This window comes from Lepisma saccharinum, chromosome 3 (assembly GCF_977018435.1).
Source record: "Lepisma saccharinum chromosome 3, izLepSacc3.1, whole genome shotgun sequence".
In the NCBI taxonomy this organism is placed as follows: Eukaryota; Metazoa; Arthropoda; class Insecta; order Zygentoma; family Lepismatidae; genus Lepisma; species Lepisma saccharinum.
The window spans coordinates 61,980,820-61,988,401 of NC_139231.1; positions in this window are offsets into that span (position 1 = coordinate 61,980,820).

The following is a 7,582-nucleotide window of genomic DNA, read 5'->3' on the forward strand; positions in this document are numbered from 1 at the left end:
TGGCAACTGGTTCCCGCGCAATTCACGTCGTTGCTAAGAAAGCACGTGGAACAAGTGAGTTTTGTCGCCAAGCGTCGCCGCTTGCCCTTTAAACTCCGCGTCCAAGCAGCTTTGACACGGAAAATGAGCCGAAACAATGTGTCGCGCAAAGGAAAATATTGTAGAAATGCCGAAATTGTCTTTTGTTGGTTCCTGCCGTGAATTATTGTCTGAGCTCTCACATATACATAATAATTCTTAGGTGCATTCTATCAAGGCAGTCGGTCGGTCTCTCACAAGTTCGCGTGTTTGTTCTTACGCAGAGTATTGAGTGATGGCGGTTCTTTGAAGTGATCTTTTGTTGCATGAAAATGGCAAGACGGGAATATCATAGTGGTACAAAAGAAATGATAGTCAGTGCCAAGAGATATTTCGACCAGGAGAAACGAATGGGCGCATCTCATGACATAAACCAAAGTGTCAAGTGCACGGTGGAGTGTTCAGCACTGTGAGAAAGGTATGTAAAGAAGAAAGTGAACAACAAAATGTTGCATCAACTAGAAAGGAAGGAAAAGGAGGACCCAATATTTTATTGGGCGAGTTTTTGCAAGGTGTGGTGAGAAGAAAGATACACGGCTTTTATTTTAATTATGCAGTTCAATAGAATCCATTATGAACAGCATTTTATACTTTTACCTTTCAATCATTATATTCATTGAAAATTTATTAATGCTTTTAGTCCTTATGGCTCTCTTAATGAACCCACAACTCCTTGCTTATTACAAAAGTTGCAGCTGTGAACCAGACCAAAATATAAAAGAAATATTTCATTTGGGAAGTGTAGCAACACGTTAAATGTTGAAACCACCACCACTACTCGACACGATGATTAAGTGAATTTTGCGAGATAAATATAATTTACATGCATCTTTGTTCAAAATATATTTTAAAATGTTAGTTAGCATGTAGGCTTCAAATTAGCAATTTTTTAAATATAATTTTTATGGGTTGCTATTGCTGGTACGCACCTCTCTCTGTTTCCCTTTGTTATGAAATCACTGTACACAGCAGGCGCGTTATTATTGTATACAGAGAAGACTGGATCTTTCATCGACTTCATTCAAATCGTCTTCATCGAACATTGTTGTATTCAATATATTTGCTTAAGTGTACGACATAAAATAATAATAATGACGTTCATATAAAGCTGAATTGTTTTCTCTCTCTTTAAGTCCCCTTTATACACAGGTAGGCTAATCGGAACTGTACTTACAGTTTAAAGTGGAATCCGAACCACTATGTACCCCCACCGGGTATCGAAGGAAACGACGTTCATATGAAGATAAAAGATAGAAAAAATGAAAAGAAAGAAAACTGCAGTACAGCAGTACTCCACTTGCAATATGAGAAATATTTTATTAATTATTTTATGCTGCGATAATACTTTGGATCGGCTCGACGGAACGCACTTCCACTTGTCTCGCAGCGAAGTGTAGCGATGTAGAATTCGCCTGAAGCCCGCGGAGTCTGAGGTTGGTCGCACCCGGGCATACGTCATGCACCCGTTTACCATATTAGGAGTGCGAAAGAATAATTAATATATGGGACCATATATCAGGCACACACGCCAAACTTCTGGAATTCGATCAAATGCGTTATATCAACAGTTTTTTGCAATTTCATTGAATTTGTAATTATGCATTTGAAGTTTGCACGTTTCCCTAAAATGTCCGTTTTTGAAGTATCTAGTAAAGATATGTATTTGATTTTTCCACAGAGGTGCAAAAATAATCAAACTTCAAGTACACAAAATCTCAATATTATATGTACAGTTTTATTATGAATGCACGGTGTTAAGTTTCCTGTTCATGAAAATTGGAAGAAAAAAACACTTTTCAGTGAATTTTTCGTTATAATGAGAAAATAAAGTTACAATTAATTTTCATATAACGCTCATTAAAAGGTAGATACTTGAAGCTTTCCAATGAGGTATATTTGACCTTATCCTCCCACGAAGTACAATTTTGTAAGCGCGTAAACCGAGGGCTCAATATTTTTGTCACGGATAGTAGGCGTCGTTAGTTTCTGATATATCGAGGTGTCATCTGATTTCCTTTGTTATTCCTCACGGTCAGAGAGAAGTGGAGAGATAATGCATATTACGTTCAGCAATTCTATGCTCAGGAAAATTCACATGTGTCATAAAGAACGAATATCTGTTGCTTTCAACTAAGTTACACTGAATCAATTGCAGAAAATATTATAACTTTATATTGGGCGTTCTAAACTGTCATACTGAAACTTGTATATCATGTCTGTAATGTTTGCTATTAAATGAATAAACATAATTAACTATCGGCTGTAAAGTTACATTTTTTTTACTTAAGTGGATTTTCCCTAACAGCCTAGAATAGTTTACTATTGCGACCGAAAACACAATGCCCACGTCTTCATGGGAGTGTTCCCTGGTAAAGTGAACAGTGAACAAGTAACATCGCTTGCCCTCCAGCAACGATGTGTCACGTATACAAACTGCATTGTTGTTGTTTGAGGTAGAGGGTCATAGATGGCAGCATGCAACAAAAAAAAACGACGCTTATATTTGATGATGCATAAAGCAGTTTAGAAAGTGGGCTAGAGATGGCAGCACTCAAGAAAACGGCTACCATTGTAAAAAGGAAAAAGGGAAACGCTGATGTGGTGAAATAATGATTGTAGATATTAATACTAATTATAATGAAAGAAATAAATGAACTTGGCACAATAACAGGATATAAATAAGGTGGAAAGGGTAATTAATATTCAGTAATAGCATAAGTGATCATTATATAAAAGTTCCCACGAACTGAGAGTTTCGTGCGGCTTTTGGGTTGTTTTCCCAGGTGTAGCGCCATTTCACTGCAGGCACCCAAGCACTTTTGGTAGGCGCATCTATTGCAGCTCCAAGTTAAGGTTAGCGCCGGCTAGGCGGTGAACTTTAACTAACCCCTTTCTCTTTGTATATCTGGGAGATAGATTTTCTTAATATTTCCGTCAATTTGTATAAGGTGATGCTAAAGAAACGAGGAAAGAGAGGAGGCAGGAAAACGAGAGAATCTATACTGGCAAGACGAAAAAGGGAAGGAGGAGAAATCATACAACCTCCAATCATCAACTATGATCCACTGGGTCTATTGCACGACGTTTCCAAACAAGAACGTGCATATAAGCTGCAGAACCTAGATATACATACCGTTCTAGGAAGTATATACAAATATATATATATATATATATATATATATATATATATATATATATATATATATATACGTATATAAAGTATAATGATCCACGTACAAGTGACAATCAATCCAGCCAGGATCTAAAAGGCAAGACCAATGAACGAACCAATAGATGTAAATAAAGATTAAGGAAAGGATGATGTTACATAGATGAAGAAACTTAAGTAGCATCAGGAATTTGTAAATTAGGATGTAAATATACAGTATGTAATTATAAGAAGAAGAAGCCTTAGAAATTATAAAAAGAAGATGCCTTAGTAATAATTACATGAAGAAGAAACCTTAGTAATAATTACAGGAAGAAGAAGCCTTAGAAATTATAAAAAGAAGATGCCTTAGTAATTATAAGAAGAAGAAGCCTTAGTAATTATAAGAAGAAATTGCTTTAGTAATTATAAGAAGAAGAAGCCAAGAAGAATAAGCCTTAGAAATTATAAGAAGATGAGTTAGTAATTATAAGAAGAAGAAGCCAAGAAGAAGAAGCTCAAAGAAGAAGATTGGCTGCAATTAATAAGAAATAAAAATAGAAGAAAAATATTGTATGAAAAGATTTCCAAAGTTATCTAGTCTTTGTATATGTTATTCAAGAATATATTACGAATTGTACCCTCCGTAGTGGGTTAAACCTATTGTTTCTTTCCATATATTCGTAGTGTTAGTCACCATGATCTGTACCCAGAGGTATCTCATTGTTTCTACCCTGTGCTAAGCTGGCAGATGCTCACGTGATAGGACGTTGCAGATGCGTACTTATGATTGATTGGTTTATTGAATTTGGTTCTTTTAATTAGCTTTTCTGAAACTTTTGGCCATTCGCAACTATGAGGATGAGTGGTGAAATTGATGAAGTCACCAAGAAAACCCATGCCCAGGCGGAGATTCGAACCCGGAACCCGTGGCATCTTAGCGCACTGTGATAACCACTTCGCCACTGGGGTTGGTAAATTGAAGTTCCATTACACGCAAATAAAAATAAAACAAACTATTCGACAAAAGTTAGACTCATCTCGTGTAATACACACTTGGACTTGTAATTCAATAAATACTGGATCGAAACCAAGAAAAAAAACAATAGCCATTAAATTTAAATTTTGGTATGCTCTTTAGTCTTAAAGGGTAATCGTATTATCTCAGACGGTGTGAAGGCATATCAATATAGTGTCAAGGAACAAAGGGTATTTGCATATTTAGGTATCTATCCCAAGTAAAGGTTATTCATAAACTACGTAGATCGAGTTGTTCATTGATAATATACAGGCATCGAGAATTGTAACATTATATACGTACCTCTCCACAACCTTTATTCCAGATTCACCTAAGTATTTGAGACCATGCAGTGAAGATTCAAGGCAATACTCAGCGCAGAACTTCCAGGCGATTCTTATAATATGTTGCACTTTCAATTTTAGACGTGAAGTAGAGTGTAATTTCATGTTGTGGAAGATATTTTTTCTCTCCTTTTGGTACGCCATTCAGAAACTGCATAAGAAAGGAATAATTGCATGCATTTACCTTTTACTATGCACATAAAATTAAAATTTCAGGACTCTTTTCATATGATAAGGAGAGTCCGTTCGTCCTTTTTATGTCATCATGTGAGAACCAGAGCGATGTAGCTCCCATTTATTAAATTTACGGGAGAGAGGAAATAATGTATTCTTAGGAATGTGAATGACTCTAGAAAGTGTCAGTAAATTAAGATACGTGACTCCATCTTACTGCTAAGTATTAGAAGCGGAGATACGTCGAACCAGGGTGGATAAAAATCACGATTCTTATTTTAAAATAAAATCATTTTTGTTCACTTTTTTATTTTAATCAGATTTTTTAATTTAAATCGATTTTTTTTCTTTTCTTTTTAAACAACATGCTTAAAATTACTTGTATCATTTTTGGCACCATATATATAGATACGTACATGTTTTTTATAGAAAGGATTTTTCTGGTAAACGGCTCTGATTTGATGTTTTAAGTCCACTTTATGCACAGTAAGGCTAATCGGGACTGGACCTACAGTTTAAAGTGAGATTCGAACCACTATGTGCCTCCACCGGGTACCGAACCCGGGTGTAAAATGTTTGAATAGTTTTATTAAGGCAAATAAAAAATTATGTGTAAATATATATTTTTCTATTCCTGATACTGTAGCCATTTTTATGAACTTACTATGGATGGAAATGTTTGTTGGGTGTGTTAATGAAATCATAATATTTTCAGTAATTCTTTCTTCCAGTAAAAATATAACATTCTGGATGTAATATATAATTAACATATTTTTTTATTTTTACATTTTTTGTAGCTGAATTTTGTAGCTGTCATGTTTATTTATAGTTCAATGATAATGACACTATTTAGGGTTTAACACCATTAATATTTTGTATATTATTCTACACCAAATGTTTGTTATTTTTGCCTATAAAATTATTGAATTTTAAATCAAGAGAAATGTAAGTGTGCTTAAAGTAAACATACTACATTTCCTTTCGTATGAGCTTCACCCCATCAGCACATATATATTTTGTCTCCTTTCTTTTCCTTGCTTAGAGCCTAATTAACACCATTAAATGATAATAAGATTAATGTACTTTCACCAAAAGTGATTCTGACATTTATAATATGGATATGCACATTATTCTATAAATTATTTGTTTAAATTGATTTAAATCAGTATTTTTCAAATAAAAATTTCACCTGATTTAAATTAATGCACATTGTGTCGAACTGACTGTAGATAGAGCTGTTAAGTGGTGATATGTTAAACAAAACCGAGTTACGTTCCTCTGGTTCTCGTACGACGATATATTAAGAAAGTATTGAAAAAGTTTCTCTCTAAAATATAAATGGAAATGAAGAGCTAAGTCTCAAATTACATAGTACATTCAAATTTTTTCTGAACTATTGTGGCTGTACATGCACAAGTGGTGTCACTATTTGAATTACTTAGTATATACCTTCCTCCACCTTCTGTAAAAAAAAATATTGCATATGATTCAGCAGTGATCAGTGACGATTGAAAATGTAGGCGTTTACTTTTGTCGTCGCTAGAATTTCCAAAATTTCTTACAGAACATTGTCACAGGTGACAAATTGTACTATTTTCAGCTGCAGACGTCCACCAAATGTCACACAACCGAATAGCGTGCGACCCAGGAAATCGATAGGAAAAAACAATGCTCGTCGCATTTTTCGATTCATTTACACGCAAAATCGTGTCTTTCGGAGAGACTGTCTGGACCATTCTACAAAGAGGTACGCGATCGCCTTTTGAAAAAGAATCTGGAACAAGCAGGAAAATGGTTTATCCTGCATGACAATGCTCCAGCACATTCATTGATCACTGTGCCGCAAGTTCTCGCCAGATAATCGGTTATGGAATTACCTATCCACCCTACTTGCTGGATATGGCTTCAGCATTTTCCCCTCATTATCCAAGCTGAAGTTAACACTAAAAGGCGTGGATTTTTGACCTGTGGTAACCGCTCTCCAGGTTGCACAAGAGCATACGAGTTGCCCAAACGTGGCTTACAAACGAATTCCCCTGATCTATTTCTTCTATCCTTCAACCTTTCTTTCATCTCTCCGTCTGGGTAGAGCGAGATTAGTAAAATTGGTGAAACAACATTCTTTCTCAGGAAAGCCTCAATTCTACAAAAGCATAAGCAACTGCTACTTCGTGATAAACTCTAACTTACCTGAATTGTTTGCTCAAAAGCGAGAAACAAACACTCAGGTAAGAAAAACCTCAACTGTCATCGGCAGTACATTTGCCATTTGAAACAAGAGGGAATTGGTTAGTTGTTAGTGAAAATATGTCACATAATACTGAGGAATAATAACGCTCCTCTCATTTCTGTAGACACTATCATAACTGTCTCCAAACAACAATTTTTTTCCTTGTGCGCTTCACCTGTTATTATCCTCGCCAGAAGTTCAGCTCTCATCGATCTGTTAACACTCGGAAGTAGCTGATGTAAGACTTTTACCTAGTGATAAGAAGAAAACACACAGATATAGGCTATAGTCGCATATTTAAGGGACATTATATATATTTTGCACATCGTACTCCACAAAAGAATTCTGATGAAAAGATATTTTTTTTACGTGTAGAGGTATATAAATAATTTAAATTACCAACTTCTCGAATCGCCTTGCAAGTCAAACAGACTGGTAACATTATCTGAACATTTTATTTGTGATATTATTCACATGTCCACACGACGAACTTAGCTCCGTTTTTCAGTTTTCAAGTCCATTTTATGCATAGACAGGTTAATCGGGACTGGACCTACAGTTTAACAAAGGACCCAAAACACTATGTGCCT